This window comes from Psittacula echo, assembly GCF_963264785.1.
Source record: "Psittacula echo genome assembly, chromosome: 11".
NCBI classification, from domain to species: domain Eukaryota; kingdom Metazoa; phylum Chordata; class Aves; order Psittaciformes; family Psittacidae; genus Psittacula; species Psittacula echo.
In genome coordinates, this window is record NC_137746.1 from 816,251 (window position 1) to 832,236 (window position 15,986).

Below are 15,986 nucleotides of genomic sequence, written 5' to 3' on the forward strand. Positions count from 1 at the left end.
CTTAGACTGCCACACGATGGCAAACCCACGGATGTGCGCTGAAAGACTCGTTTGAAAGCTCTGGAGAGACTCAGCAAAGGAAGCAGGGCACCTTTGGCTGATTTCCTTGAGTGTTAGAGGCAGTTAAAGGTGAGATGAGGAGTAGAGTCAGTGCTTTCGATCGTGAAAGATCTGAATCAGGGCACAAATGCAAAATGGAACTTGTATTCTGTAGTATATACGAGTCCATATGACTTGAGAAGGGCAGTTGGAGGTGAGCAGTGAGGCTAATTCCGACAGCCAGCGGCACAGAGCAGAAAGGTTAAAATAATCCTCATTTGTATGTGGCAGCAAAGCGCATTGCATGCTTTTAACCAGGAATTTGATGTGATTGAAGAAATAATTGCCCGAGTTACTCATAAATGCCACAGTTAAAGTTGACTTCAGGGCTCCTGCTCTTGTACTTTCTGTTGCCACTTTGCAGGTTGAACCTTTGAATGCTGTTATGTTGCAAAACAGGATGGGAAGGTGACACCAGACCAAAGCAGTTGTGGTACTTCAAGGGCATGTTTGTGCCAGGACATCTCCATGTATTGCCTTGACTGGGGTGTTTTGCATGTGGGCTGCAATTTATGATCTCTAACAATGGAGCATGGAAGTCACTCAGACTGTGGGAAGTGTTAGCGTGGGCTTTCTTATTTCTGTATATTGTTTTGGACCCCTCTCCTCTGGTGCATGTCTCAGGTTTGGTTTAAAGCATCCCTGCACTGCAGGGGAATTACACCCAGTTTCTCTAGAAACATCCTCTTCACCGCAGAGGTGTGTGCTCTGCTTTTGTTACATGGAATGGGTAAGAGCTGGGTGCTACCCTGATGGACAGCCTGCACGTCAGGTGCTGGGGTGTGTATCTTTGTGTGTCAGTTCAGAAATACGCTGGAACACATCCCGCATTTGCCACATGTTTCTGGTGAACACAGCCCCTCATGGTGGCTGTGGAGCACATGCGCTGGGACAGCACCGTCCCCAGGCTTAGTGCAGGTGTCGCTTCAAATTAAGCCTGTGAACCGTGCGTCAAATGCATGGTTCAAGTGTGACAAACTGGTTTGTGTTTGAAATCAGTGTGTCTGCATGGGGAAGGGTTTGTATTTATTGCTCTTCAGCGCAGGAGTGATCTGTGCAAGGGCAGATTAATTTGTTTCTGTTTATTCACAACTGCCACCCTTCCGAACCAGTGACCAAGAGGAGGGCGCTGGAAAGGTCCCACTGATGCTGCAGCGTCACTGCTTCATTTCCTTGCAGTCAAACCAAAACAAAGGGGCAATATTTATGAATTGAAATACTGTTGTTTTGCAAGTCTTTGAGGCTGTCATTTTGAGTTATGTTGGCTGCATTTGATCTTGCATGTAAAACCATCCCTTCATTGCTTTGGAATAATTCATTTTTATACAAATCATTATCTGTAACCTGCGGTGATTTCTCTGTGCTGCTGAATACTGTGCTGCTTTTAGAGACCTGCTGTTTCCATCAAATAACTTCTAAGAAACATCACCGTGGTTAGGAACTGCTGCTTTTGATAAATGATTGTACACTTTCCGGTTAGGAAAGGTATGTGGGGGTCTTAATTCACTGAATTCAGAATAATGAGTAATGCAATCAATTCTGCTCGTTGTTGTTTGTAGAAAACAATCAATACACCTGCAGGAGACCGAATGGGAGCACAGAAATTCTTTTATCTCATTTTAATTGTTTTTTGCAAGTGGAGAATGGAGTGCTTCAGTTCTACTAGGAGTGAAAGGAGCAGGGACTGTGTAACCACCTGGGTACCCGCGTGGCGGTGGGGTCTGGGTGCTTCCAAACTGCTGTTTGCTTGTACCTGCGCAAGGGGCTCTGGTATCTTCACAGCACACTCGTGACTGGCAGCCGTGGGTAGAAAACAGTCATTTGAAGCGATGGATAGCTCAAAGGCAAAGTCAGCTTCGTGCCTGCCGCTGTCACCGGTTTGTCTGGAGTCCTCTTCGTGTGATGGAGGAGAAATGCCTTTAAAATAAGCATATCTGGAAAGAAACCTCCTGCAGGAGCTCATCGGGACTGTTTAACCGTTAAAGACAAGCACGCGCGCACTGAGAGCTGTTTCCTTCCGCACGGGTTCAGCGCTTGGGGCGCCCAGAGCAGCTCCGATCGCGCCGCAGCGGGGCGGGGTGAGGCCGGCGCCTGTGCAGGGGCAGCGCGGCCCCGCGGGGCCTCGGCCGGGACAGGCCCGGTCGCGCCTCTGCCCACGAGGTGGCGTCGCGTCCTCGCCCGCCGCGCGGAGCGCCCGTCCGCCAGAGGTGCGCGCTGCCTGCGCTGCGCCCCGCGCCTCTGCCCGTGCCTCCGCCGCGCAGCGCCGCACCTCCGGGCCTGGTGTGCACGGCACGGAAGCGGTGCCTTGAGGGTCCGGGGCCGCAGCCGGGGCGCAGCCCGACCGCTCCCGGCACCGGGGCTTCTCTCCAGGCGCAGCAGCGCCCGCTGCAGCGTGGGAACGGCGCATGGTGGGAGCTGCGGCCCTCGGGCACGGCCGTTGTCAGCAGTGGGGTGCAGCCACCGCTCCTGGGGCGGTTCCAGACTGGAAGCCCTGTGCTCGGTCCTGTGCCCAGCACAAGGAGCGGGGGATGAAGGTGCTGGAGCCAGTGCCCGTGGGAGTCCGCCCCGTGTGTGCGCCGGTCACGGGACCGCAGGGCTGAAGCCCTTGGGACAGGGACGGGACTCCTGTGCCCCTGGTGCTGCGGAGGAAGGCTCTGGGGCTGAGTTACTGCGGGCTGAAGAACCAGCCAGGCTGAGATCTCTTTGTTCTCCGCTGCTGTTAGCTTTAGCATCCCCCAGGGAGCAGAAACCTTGCAGGGAGGCTGTGTCGGGCTGGAAACGCTGTTTTTGTGATGTTAGACTCTCATGGCCATTACATCTGCTTGACTTGTAATGTTATTTCTTTTGCTGTGCTGTGTAGGAAATTGAGTCTATTTCTGTTTAAATACTGGGGTAATAGAGCCTACTATTTAGTGAAAGATTTATGTAAATGGCTCTTTGTTTCACACGATTGGGCCTTAGAGAGTGTAAGTTACATCGATAATGCAATTATGCCACTACTGCCATTTCAAAGCAGTGCGTCGAGGAGAAGCCTCCAATTCCTGTGTAGAATAGGACTTGAAAACCTTGTGCTTTTAAAATCAGCTTGTATTCTGCAGCCAGAAAGAATAGTAGAGCTGTATTATAGAACAGTCTGTTCTGAGCCTTAAAATGCAATTTACTTACCTTCCGTAAAACTTCATGTATTATTTATCATCAGTTTGGTGGTCATCATTATTTCTTCAGTCTGGCTTTTGTATCGGCATGGAGGTTACAGTAAGTTTGGAGTATGATTTGAGTTCAATGAATTACCTTGTGCTTTACAATTTGGAGTTCATTATGCAGGGTTTCCCCTTTGTTTTCTAATCTTACTGAATTCTTCTTTTCTGCTAACCTGAATGGAGGATGCAAAGTGTTAACATCTGGAGCTCATACATGTTGAGGGAAGCTATGGAAATGCTTCTGACTTAACAAGTGACAGCAATTCTCTTTCGCCCACATGAGCAGTGGTAATCTTCACCCTATGCATTTTTATCCCAGTATCCCAGTCCCATGAGAAACATGTCATGGCTGTAGAAACAATGGAAGAGAAACCAGGTAAAACAGGTAACCGCCTGTTTTATCTTGCAGAGCTGAGTAAAACATTTCATAACATTTAAAATTAGCTATGCAACAGTTGTACCTCAGGAGAAGCTGGGCAGTGCAGCCATGCCTGGGATTCCTGCCTGCTGGACTTTGTATAGGCAATACCAAGGAAATCTACTTTAAGTATTTTAACTGCATTAAGCATTTGAATTTCCAGCTTATTCCGAGGCTGTTAGACGTGTTGCTCCTGGTTTCCCTGTAGTACATTCTTTTGTTGTACTGTTCTTGCTGTTTCTGTGATCATTTCCATCTGCAGTGCTCTCTGGATCAGATGTAAGGCCCCTGGAAGGAAGCACAGCGAGCTGTGTGGGTCGAGCCTCGGGCGCTCCACAGGCGTTGCACTATTTGGCTTTCATGGTCCCTGCCTTTGGAGGGATTGCTTGCTGTTTCACTTCCAGATGAGGGGGTAGTTCTGTAGTTCCGGGAGTGAGAGACTTGCAGAGTGGCCTGGCAGGATGCTGGCAGTCAGAAAGTGGTCACAGATCCTCAGGCTCTTGCTTTATCAGTCAGGATTCCCGAAGTACCAGCCATAATGATGATGGATCTGCTTGGGTCAGATCAGGTCTGCTGTCACCACACGGGGTTTTGTTTTCCAGTGCTGAGCTTGCAGGAGGTGATTGCAATTAGGCACTTACAGTAGCGTGCCTGTGCAGAGGATGTATTAAAGAGTTATGCCACCATGTGGGAATCGGGTACCATAGGATCTTGTGCTGAAATAACAGCCTTTCTTCCGAGCATGGGAACTGTCATCAAATACTCATTTGGGATGAAAGAAAAACTTAGAGGCTTTAAATGTTTAGACCCAAATGCTTTAATCCCTAAAGTTTTAGTCCATAAACTCTTTATCATACTTTTAAAGAGGTTTCCTGTCTTGCAGCTGATGTTTAATGGTGGCTCTTAACTCCACTCTTATGCTCGCTTTAGTTGTTAGTGAGGCTGCCCTGAGATCCAAGGAAGCATTAGTGCTGCTGTTGCTGTTTTCTTCAAGTGCAGTAAGCCACTCTTTCCAGAGAGTGCTTTTCTGCTCTCTTTCCTGGAGATGCTTCATATTATTAATGTGATGTGTCTGTCAGAGTTCTGAAAACCAAACCTCCTGAAGTTTTCACTTCAGAGATCCCCCCACTGTTCGAGAAGGTGCTCTTTTATCCCAGAGAAGTCTTTAACCTGGGCTGCCTGCCAGTTGGCTTCGTGTTCAGTAGCGTCCTGTTCTTGATCTGGGTCATTAAATATTAAAAGGCAAAGTGGTTCTAAAAGACGACCTTTTTTTCCCAGAGATACTCAATGACTGTAATTTGTTTCCTAATAGATAGTTTTGTCCTCGTCACTGGGCCCAGCCCGAGACAAAAATAAACGTGCGATGAGCCAGGACTGTTCTGTAAAGCCCGTACGCAGCGTGTTTGCCCAGAGGATGAGCCTGAGAATATAAATTGGGATGAGAACAGAAGGAAGCTAAAGCTGAAGCCTGTGTGCTGGTCTGGGAGCTCCATTCCTCAAGCTTTCTCTCCCCCTGCCATCGTGCACCAGTGCCACCCCTGCTGCAGGAGGGAGCCCTGCACTCGCGTGTAGCCTGGCTCTGGCACTGCCTGCGGTGCTTTGCCACCCAGAGCACCACTGCAACAGCCAGTGAGGTGTTTGCACCACAGGCTGGAGAAGGGGCTCTTGGGTTGCAGTGATGGATGCAGGTGCCCTCCTGAGGCAGAGTGCATGGTGCCCGTAGCAGTCTTACAGCCCTCAGACTGGCAAAGCAGCAGCAGAACCAGGTTATACTTTAAACCTCACAAAAGAAAACCTTCCCCCAGAACTCTGTTAAGGTGCCACAATTTCTGCTTGCGCCTTTGCTCTGAAGCCTTACCACTACTTTGGTTTTATCTAAGAAATGGCAATACTTGCTGCTGTAACTCTTCCTTCTGGTTTACTTTGATCATCAGATTTGTCTGTGGAGCTTATTTACTGGAGGAGAATCGCAACGTGCCCGAATGTGATTCCCGAAGTCTTAAAGAAAGGTAACTGCTCAGAGAAGTTTATTGCAGCTGTGAAACCTCAGCGCCTCACTGTGGTGGATCTCGCTTGCAGGGATCACGTTTCCTAAAGACTTCTGTTAACATTTGTAAAAGGTACTTTTAAAGAGAAGTCAAGAGAAAACAATTCTCAGGGCGCTGATTTTACACTTGAATGGCCGAGACTGCAGCCTGGAGCACACTGAAGTGTAACTGGTGGTGGTTACACACAGTGATGGGTTTTCAACTTTTGGAGCTGGAGAAAGCAAAGCTGTTGTGAAGTTACCTGGGCCATAGTGGGAGTGCAGCCATTCCCCACCCCAGGGCAATAGCCTTCCTGCTGCCCAGGCTCACGGGCTTTGTGTGGTATTTCTGTGAAAGCCCAGGCTCAGGGGTCTCAGCAGCCACTAAAAACACTGGAAATTGGTTCCAGCAGCAGTGGGTGCAGGGGGAGATGATATCTCCTGATGCGGAGACATGCGCATGATGCATGAGCTGTGTCAGCAGCTGGAGGTGGGAATGGGAAGGGTCTCCCCTACAATAGCTCCTTCTTTTGAAGAGGCTTGTGTTGGATGTAACTTTTAATTTAGCTTTGAAAGCCGTGCAAGCTCTGGGTACTCTCCCTGACACTATCTGAACAAGAGCGTTGCTGGCCTTTTTATATGGAAGACAGTTTAATTAAACTCCCATCATGAAGACAATTAGAGCAAATTTGCTGTACTTAACTGGCCAATAATTTAGTAGTTGGCTCTCATTAATAGGCTTCTCCCTGTGACTGTTGTAGTGGTGCTGCATTGCCAGCTGCGTGCCACAGAAATCAATCACAAATCAATGCTTTCCTTGAGCCTCCCTTTTTTTGTCCCCTACAATGGTGAATCTGCAAAATGAAGAACTACCCCCAGCTGAGGCCAGCAGTGAGTGTTTGAGATCCATCCTGTGACTGGGAGACCTGTTCATGTTCTCCAACTCCTGCACCTGATCTCCACATGTCCATTACCCAGTTGCATTGGCAGATAACAAACGGTCGTGGCCTGCTGAGGGTGTCGATGCTGCCAGGTCATATTTTAGTTATCTAATGGAGAGATTCATTTTTCAGATCAACTTGGATGTCCACAGTTCGGATCATGCCTTGTGCCAGATTCAGGTATTCACGGGTGGTGAATACAGGTGAAGTTGGTTTGGTTTCTCAGTGGCATTAGCAGTGCCCTGTCTCTTCTCCCCCTGCGGTGCCTGGGCAGCCCCACAGTCCATCTGAACACTCTTCTGTCCACTGGCGCAGGGCCGACAGCCCTGCTTGAGGCACTTGTTTGGGAAGCCGTGCCCAGGAGCTGCAGGAGGAGACGTGTTCCGAGCAGCACCGTGGTTTATTCATTTGCTTATTCTTGAGGCCTTTTCGTTGTGACTTTAAAAGAACAAAGCAGACAGCAGCAGACAGCTCTGCCACTGTGAGCAGTGACCGTGAGAGGGAAGCGCGTCTTGCGGCTCATGACAGTGCAGAGCTAGCAGATAGAACAAACCAGCTTACAGTATCTCTGCAAAGCTGCATTAGAAATCCCTTAGCGATTCTGGCTGTGTCTGCAGAGCTGGGAAAAGGAAATACAAGCGCACCAGGTCTGGTATAACTGCACAGTCTTGCCTGGTTTCTCCCCCTGCCTCCGAAACACCCGTCTCTGCAGGGCAGCAGCTCTAGCGATGCGTTTCATGTCTTCTAAGCTGTTAGATGAGTTCCTGCTTTGGCTTGGCCATGAAGTAGTCTGAGGCACATTTTACCCAAATGCAATGAATGGCAATACAAAGGTGGTTTTTAAAGTTTTCAAACATATGTTGGATGAAGGACAATGCCTCCAGGCTTCCATTTCCTTCTTACCTTCCAGTGCCTGGTCTGCATCCTTCCTAATGGCCTGACCAGCAAGGCACTGCTTTTCTTGCACCTGGAGTAATTGGTTGGAATACGGAAGGATGTAACTTATTCCTGGTGTATCTCCTTGACACTGACAGCAGTACACTTCTCCATCCATCCCTTGGGAGAGGCTCAGAGGAGATAAGTGGGTAGGGAAATTGTGGGAGGCAGCAATGTGAGGGGGCAGAGGAAAGAGGGTAGGGGATGAGCTACATGAAGAGCAGGAGAAAATACTCTATGAATATGAAATTTGGTGAATGACAACAACAAAGCTCATGTATTCACACTGGCAATACTAATATCTTTTATAGAATGAGGGGGAAAAGTGACTATCATGAAACCACTCATGGACACGAGAGACACTGATCTTTTTAATCATTATTTTTGTAACTGAGGGATGAGCCTGTTCTGTGGGTAGGGTATTTTTAATGCCTAACAGAACAACCGTGACATTTTATGGCTTCTCATATTTGTCATGTTTATCTTACTTTATTCCAACTCTGCACAAAAATAGTGGAGATAAAGTTCTCCTGACCTTTTGTTTGTAGCAGTCAGTGCATTTGGATGGAGATTACAGCATTTATGACTATCTTTTCCTTACCTCTTCAGAAAAGCTATTCCTGAATGAGGTGCACCCACGCTATTGCCCACAACACTTCCCTCTGGAATAACTCAGCAGTCGAGCAGGTGCATGGGTAAATCCCAGCTCCCAGCACAGCCTGAGCTGGATCTGCTGGCGGGAGCCTGGCTTCCTTTAGAGAGGGGCCAGGATGCTCCATAGTCTTCCAGCAAAGCCTGGGGGATGCTTGTTCCTGGAGCAGTGCCTCTACCTTTGAAAAGTGAAGCTGTTGTATGGCTGGTCCATCAGAGAAGGTTTTCAGCTGCAGGTACAGAGGTGCAGAGTGGAATGGGCAGGTGATGTTTGTTCTGCTTGCAAGTGCATCATTGCACTCTAACAGTGTAAATTTAGCTCCTTTAAGCCTGATCTCCTGGGGCTGAGATTTATGTGTTTGAACTTTAGTTGAAGGGAATATATTGATTAGGGTTTGTTTTAGTTGTTTCTTGCTGAAGAGATACTGGGCAATGACTCGTACCCGACTTTTGTGTTTTATTCATTTAATGGAGTCCTCTCTCACTCCCCTTCTCCCCAACACCATTTTGTCTAAAAGTCTGCGGTGCTATAGGGAAAAGGAAAGAAAAAGCGGTTGTCACACTGTGAGCATAATCGATGAATAGGTAACACTTAAATTCCCTCGGCAAACCTCGAGTCTTCCCTTGTGTCAATTAGTGCCTCGGTCTGTAAACACTGGCATGTCCAATTCAGGCTGATGAACTCAGGTTGTTGCCTTCTCCACAGAGTAGGCTTGGAAGAGGAGCTGCTTTTCACAGCTGTAACAAATCTTGTCCTTTCTGCCTTTTCTGTAGAGATGTGGAAGGCAGCTGGAAGCAGCTGGAAGTGCAGCATCCCTCTACAGGTAGGAAAAGTTGTTCGGAGCCTGGGATACCACTGCATGTTTGCTCCTTGTGGCCCTACAGAAAAATGTGGGGGTTTGTCCATTAGAAATAGTGTGCAACTTTTGAGGAATTATCAAGAAAACCAGTGACCTACAGCAGCATTAGGCCCAACTGCTCCAGAGCTGCTCAGCAGTGTGCTGGTGAAGATGACTTCTGCACCCTGTGTTTCATCCTCTCCTCATGAGTGTTATAGTCCAGGTAATAAGATGTTGGTTCTAAGGACTTTTCCTGGGCAGCAGTATCGTCAGGGTTTATCTGTGAGGGAAGATCTGGTCAACTCTTAAATTAGCTTCAGAACAAGAGCAAATGGCTATTGATTATCTCCTAATAAATTTCTTCTAAAACCTATTTTTAATGCATCTGCAGGAGAAAATGTAGCTGTGAAGAGTTTCCTTGGAATCGTGGATTGTCATTGCCATTGGAATTCTATGGCTGTTGTCTACACTTAACTGGTACCATTTTATTGAGGGAAGAGAGTTTAATATGCACAGCTGGGAGGAAAGAAGACCGCAGACTGCAAACCTTTCACAAAGGATTCAGGAATTGTATTGCTTGAGGGAATCATAGAATCATAGAATAGTTAGGGTTGGAAAGGACCTAAAGATCATCCAGTTCCAGCCCCCCTGCCATGGGCAGGGACACCCCACACTAAACCATGGCACCCAAGGCTCTGTCCAACCTGGCCTTGAACACCGCCAGGGATGGAGCATTCACAACCTCCCTGGGCAACCCATTCCAGTGCCTCACCACCCTCACAGTAAAGAATTTCTTCCTTAGATCCAATCTAAACTTCCCCTGTTTCAGTTTTAACCCGTTACCCCTCGTCCTGTCACTACAGTCCCTGATGAAGAGTCCATCCCCAGCATCCTTGTAGGCCCCCTTCAGATACTGGAAGGCTGCTATGAGGTCTCCACGCAGCCTTCTCTTCTCCAGGCTGAACAGCCCCGACTTTTCATGAATGCTGATCATGAAAATGACGGAGGAACAAGTGTAGGCTTGGAAACAGCATCTCCCTGTGAACTGCTGCTGTGATCCCCAGGGACTCAGAACTGGGTGAGGGAACCTGGAGCAGCGAACCAGAAATAGCCCTCATTGCTCTGAAGTCCCTCTTGCCTGTCAGCACCGAGGAGCTGCCAGCACCCCCGGCACTGTTCATGTCATCATTCTGTGGGGCAGAGGCTTTGTCCTGTAGAGCCGAGGCTCAGCTGCAGCAGTGGGACAGGGGCACTGCTCCCGTGAGCCCCCTTTCCTTTGGTTCTCCTGGCTCTGTGCAGATCTCTGGTTGCTGTACCCCTGCCTGCAGGGTTATTTTCAGCTGTAAGGACATGCCTCAATACAAGCCTTGCATATATTTGAGGTCTTTCAGAAAGCATTTCTCTCATGTTGATTCTGAGCAGCAGAAGAAGAAACCTGGAGGGGAACTGATGGAGTGCAAGTGAAGATCCTGACAGAGCGTGCCCATCTCCTGCTCCTCCTCCTCTTGCTCCACACTCCTCATCAGGACAGTTTTACTTTAAACTTTTCATTTAGAATTCAGATGAGTACAAGCTGTGTTTGACACTCGTCACTGGCTCTGGCTAATGCCACACTTGACAAGTAGCCCCATTACACTCCGTGTCTGTTCTTCGTGCAGATTTGCCATGGGAAGTGCCATCCTGTGATGGATGATCCTCGGGAAATGGCCCTGTTTTGTATTGGCACAGCAGAACAGAACACTTCCCTTCATCTTTCCTGTTTCGGTTGTTAACTGATTCCTATGAGTTTGGACTGAATGCTGAGCAGTCAATATTTATGAAATGTAATGGCCAAGACTAAACACATTCATTAGCATGTTTATTTTTATTGAGTGGCTGCTTTGCAGGCCTGAGGAAATGATCACATTGCATCTGTTTGAACTGCTGTGCACACATTTAGGACCAGCACTTTCATTCTCACATCACTGTGGATTGGAATTGGGGTAGAAAGGATTTGCATCCTCCCCACCCTCAGGGCAGAAGCAGTCTGTGAGCAGTGGAAGTCACCGCTCAGGGGAGGTCTGAGGAGCTCTTGTCGCAGGGTGATGGGGACATGGGGATGTGATGAGTGCATTCCCCAGTGAGCGGTGTCATGGTACCGAGCACACGGTCAATCCCAGTGGGCAGTTCCCTTCACCCGTCTGATTTCATTCAGAAAGAGCCCTGCATGTCTGCTTCTCCCTGATGTGTTTTCATGCTGAGCTGGAGGCAAACATTTACAGATGCAGAAAGTAAACTGAGCATCCCAATGTCTCCTCCCAGGCCATCTGTAGGATGCTGTGTCCCATTGCACTGACCTGCAGGCATGAGCAGAGTCCCTTTAACGGGCTCAAAACACGAGGCAGCTCCGTGCTGGAGAAGCGGCCGTGCTGTGTCTGTGAAAGGGCTCGGTGTTGTGTGCTGGCGGCATCGAGCACGTTTGTCCATGTGCTCCTGCAAAGTGACATTTCCTGATAGATGGGGCTTTGGTTCCCTCCCCCCGATAAAAAAATAAAATTCCTGAGCAAAAACCTCACAGTATTTGGCCCAAAAGCACAAATATCGTGTGGTGGGTGTAGAGCAATAACTGTGAGACTTGTCACAGGGAAGCTTTACACCGTGATGCTTGTTCCCCTCCTGACAGCTCGGAATACAAGAATTAATGACGTTCAGGATAGTTTTGCCATGCTCTAACCCATCATTTTAAACTCTGTTCTGGCTTCCAGGCCTGCCTTGGTTTTTGCTGTGTTTATTTCTTGTTTGGTGAATGCTGTTTCGTGTTTGTCTCGCTGATGGCACAAACATTGCCATGAGAGGGGTGAGATTTAGAGCACTTATCTGCTTTAATATTAATCAGTTGCCTCACTGGGAGTGGTAACGAGACCTTGGGGAAAAGCAGGTTTGTAGCAACCCAGGGCACAACTCATGTCCTCCAATCTGTGACATGTGGGACCCAGCTGGGACACTGGTGCAGGGATGGCAGAGCCCAGGCCATGGTTTGCACTGCATGGTCCTTTGGTCCCTTTCCTCAGGGACAGATCCTGCTCCAGCCCTGGCGCTGGGCTGGTACAAGGGATGTTTTCCCAGGAAAAGTCTCGGTTCCAGTGGAAGATCGAGCCCTGTCCTGCTGCAGAGCAGTGCCCTAAAGCATGGGAAGGTGGCAGGTCATGAAAGGTTTTTTAGGGAATCCTGCTGAGAAGGAAAGGGAAAATGTGAGGAAAGTGATGAATGGATTTGGTGGGGGGAGCGTGGGGCAGGGTGAGAGCTCGCTGCAGCTGGAAGGGACCTTAAAGCTCCTCCAGCTCCAACCCCTGCCACGGGCAGGGACCCCTTCCACTGGAGCAGCTTGCTCCAAGCCCCTGTGTCCAACCTGGCCTTGAACACTGCCAGGGATGGGGCAGCCACAGCTTCTCTGGGCACCCTGTGCCAGCGCCTCAGCACCCTCACAGGGAAGAGCTTCTGCCTAAGAGCTCATCTCAGTCTCCCCTCTGGCAGGTTAAAGCCATTCCCCTTGGCCTGTCACTATCACTATCCTGTGTGATAGGACTATTGTGCTATTACAGAAGATTGTATCATCAATAGATAAGAGTCTCAGCATTGTGCTTGTGCTTGTTTCCGCTGCCAGCATCCCTTTGCCGAATCTCACTGGAGCTTTGTTTTGTGTTCTGTTTATTCCCAGTGAACAAACCGCTCACCTCAGCCTCCGCCGGGAAACAGGGATTGGTCAGAGCCCAGCGCAGCAGCACCGGCAGGCGGGAGCTGGGAGACAAGAGGCCAATTAAGCCCAGAACACTCTAAATCCACTGATGCCATTATGCTCCGGTTTGCATTAGCTGGGGAAACAAAGCATCTGGATAAACAGGCGTGGGGACTGAGGCTCAGCTTTTGTACTCCTTAGAAATGGAGTTTCAAACGTGCTGAATGCGCTGTGGACAGTATTCGCCTTCTGAAAAACCAAGTCACATTGTATTTTCAAAGGAAAGAAAGGATGCCCATGGTCCAATCCTTTCAAAGAGAAAACAATGTCATTTGCTCCCAAGATCAATGAGGAAAGGCTTGGGAAAAGGGATGTTGCCATTGGGAGGCAGGATGTGCTCAGAGCACTGCAAACCTGCCACCTTCGCTGTTGCAGGAGGCATGTTAAATGTCTCTGACATTTGAAGGGCCGTCACTGCAATCTCGGGTCACTAACGCTGTTTTTGGGGGAAGAGGCTGTACATTTCCACTGGGGTTTATTTTAACTGCCAGACACAGTTACAAAACCCACAAATTGTTCCAAATGCCAGGATCTGGCTCCACTTTGTGCAGGAATCGAATATTCTGCTCCTTGGGCACGTTCCCAGGCACAGTGCGGCCAGCTCTTGTGTGCACCTCCTCTTTCCTCCTCCTCCTCCTCCTCCTTCTTGGGATGGCAGTTCCTTGGTTGGGAAGCAGATGCTCAAGAACATCCCTGAAGCTGCAGAGGTTCAGTTCTGGAGCCAAGCCTGGGAGCGGAGGGCTCAGCCGGCTGCTGGGGTTGGAGCACACGTGGCCATGGGCAGCCCCTCACCTCCAGCTCCCGTCCCACAGCAGCTTTCTCAAGCTCTGCATTGCCCCTGTGCTCAGCTCCTGCCCAGGGCCCTCTGCTCAGAGCTGAGCTCTCCCCGTGCCTGCAGGGCTCTGTCTCAGAGCACAAACTCTGTTTGTCGGTGGTGGTTCCTTCACACCTCTCTTCACTTACTTTGCTTTGGTTCTCTTTTGCTTTAAGCATCAGCGAGCCTCCAGCCAGGGGAGTGACTGGGCTCCTGCGGCAGTCCCGGTCTCCTGCAGCGGTGCAGAGGCTGTTAAAGTGCCAGGGTTTTATCTGCTTTTCACATTGATGCTGCTTGGAAGGACCTCACAATCCAATGGCTCTGCCTTGATTGATTCGCTCTCATTATCAGCCCTGACTTATTTGCAGAGGTAAATTACAAGGCTTTATTTTCTCACAGTGCTTTGTCTTTCTGACAAAATGCCTCTGACGAAGTTGCTAATGGAAAAGCTTTTAACCCCCTGAGGCAGAGGGTGACCCTTTTCCCTTGGGTGACACATGGAGCTGACTGATTCTGCGGAACACCCATGGCCTCCTCCAGGGTAGAGGGAGATGTAACGGACAGCCCAAGGTGACGGGCACAGCAGTGGGGATAAACTGTTTGCTTCAACAACACGAAGGACAAATCTATTCCCCTGTTTAACCTGCATGTCCTGGCTTCACTGATGGGCTCCTATGAGCATCAGCTTCATTAGCAGGAGAAAAGCCAGACTGGTGTATGTGAAGGTAGGACAGGCAGAGCAGTTGGATGGGGCTTGGAGCAATCTGCTCTAGTGGAAGGTGTCCCTACCCATGGCAGGGGGTTGGAACTGAATGAGCTTTAAGGTCCCCTCCAACCCAACCCAGCCTGGGATTCCATGATTCCATGATTCTGTGATTGCCAGGAGCATGACTTATATATCAAAATAAAAATAAATAAAGCCAAAGATCTCATTTCAAGCCCCAAAGGATGTGTTTCATTGTCAGCCCGAGGGAGGAGAGCGTATGGGCATCAGCTGGGTACCTCCTTCAGGGGCTCCTGCCATGTTCCATCCATGCAAAGATGTATGCACGGCAGGTTGATCAAATCATAATCTCATTTTCAGTTCTGTTTGTGTGGTTGTAGCTCTGGCAGCTGATCCAAGAAGGGGCAGATGGAGTTGGTTTAGGGGTTACCCACTGACACGCTTGTCCAGAGGCAGCAAGTGCAAAGGGAAAAGGATCCCATGCTGTCCCCCCAGGATGCAGCTCTGGGGCTGCCGGAAGCTCTTGGAGCGGGGCAGCTGTGCAGGGTCAGGGTGATGCTGATGGCTGCAGTGGAGACTCCTGAGAGCATCACCAGGTACCCACCCACCCATCTATTTAAGCCTCTGCATTAAGTGTGGTTGCTGTCTAATGGGAAGCAGGTGCCTGGTTCTGCTTGGGTCAGAAGGTGCTGATGGGTCTCTGCTCACTTGTTCTCCTGGGGCCACTGGCAGTCATTGCAGGTAGGACTCTGCTCCTGTGGTGAAGGGGGTGGGTGAGTGCCGTGGCACGCTGTGCTTGGGGTGCTCCTTGCCAGCCCCTGGGTGAGTGTGGAGGCTGGCTACCCTGGGGGAAGGAAGGCTGTGCCTCTCCTGGCCTGGGAATGGGAAGGAATGGAGGAAGCAAAATGATCTTTAAGGTTCCTCTCAACCCAAGTCATGTTAGGATTCTAAGTGGTCCAGCTCTAGCTGCAGTGAAGGTACATTTTTATAGTCCATGCAGGCTGGAGTTTCCCACCACCCTGTGAGCTGCCAGTTCTCTATACCAGGAGTTAGTTGGGCTTTTAAAGCCTTTAATTTAGAGGGGGCAATTTATAGCTGCTGCAAATCACGTCATGACTGACTTGAGCACAAATATATATATATGCACACCCCCAGCATGTGCTCACTAGTGCGTATTATAAAGGGAAGTGTTGCTCTGGAGATAAGAGAAGCCCTGAGTAGCCTAATTCCTGCTGGAAATGAAGCTGACTTAAATCAACTTTCTGTATGAGTTTTATAAGGAGACTTTACTTTCTCTCTCCCTCCCCCCCCCCCCCCCATTTTGTTTTTGCCACCTTAACAGTTTCAAAAAGTTTTAAAATACTCAAAACTGGTCACACAGGACCTGTTCTGTGGGGGCTGCCCAGGCTGAGTCAGAGCATGGGAAATAGACCAAATCACTACAATAAGTTTTGTTAACAAGTAAAGGTAACAGATTTGCATCTGAAAGCCCTGTGAATCCCCCTCTCCCTGTTGGGAGCAAGGCTGCAGCTGTGTTTGGGGGCAATGCAGAGACCCATAAGC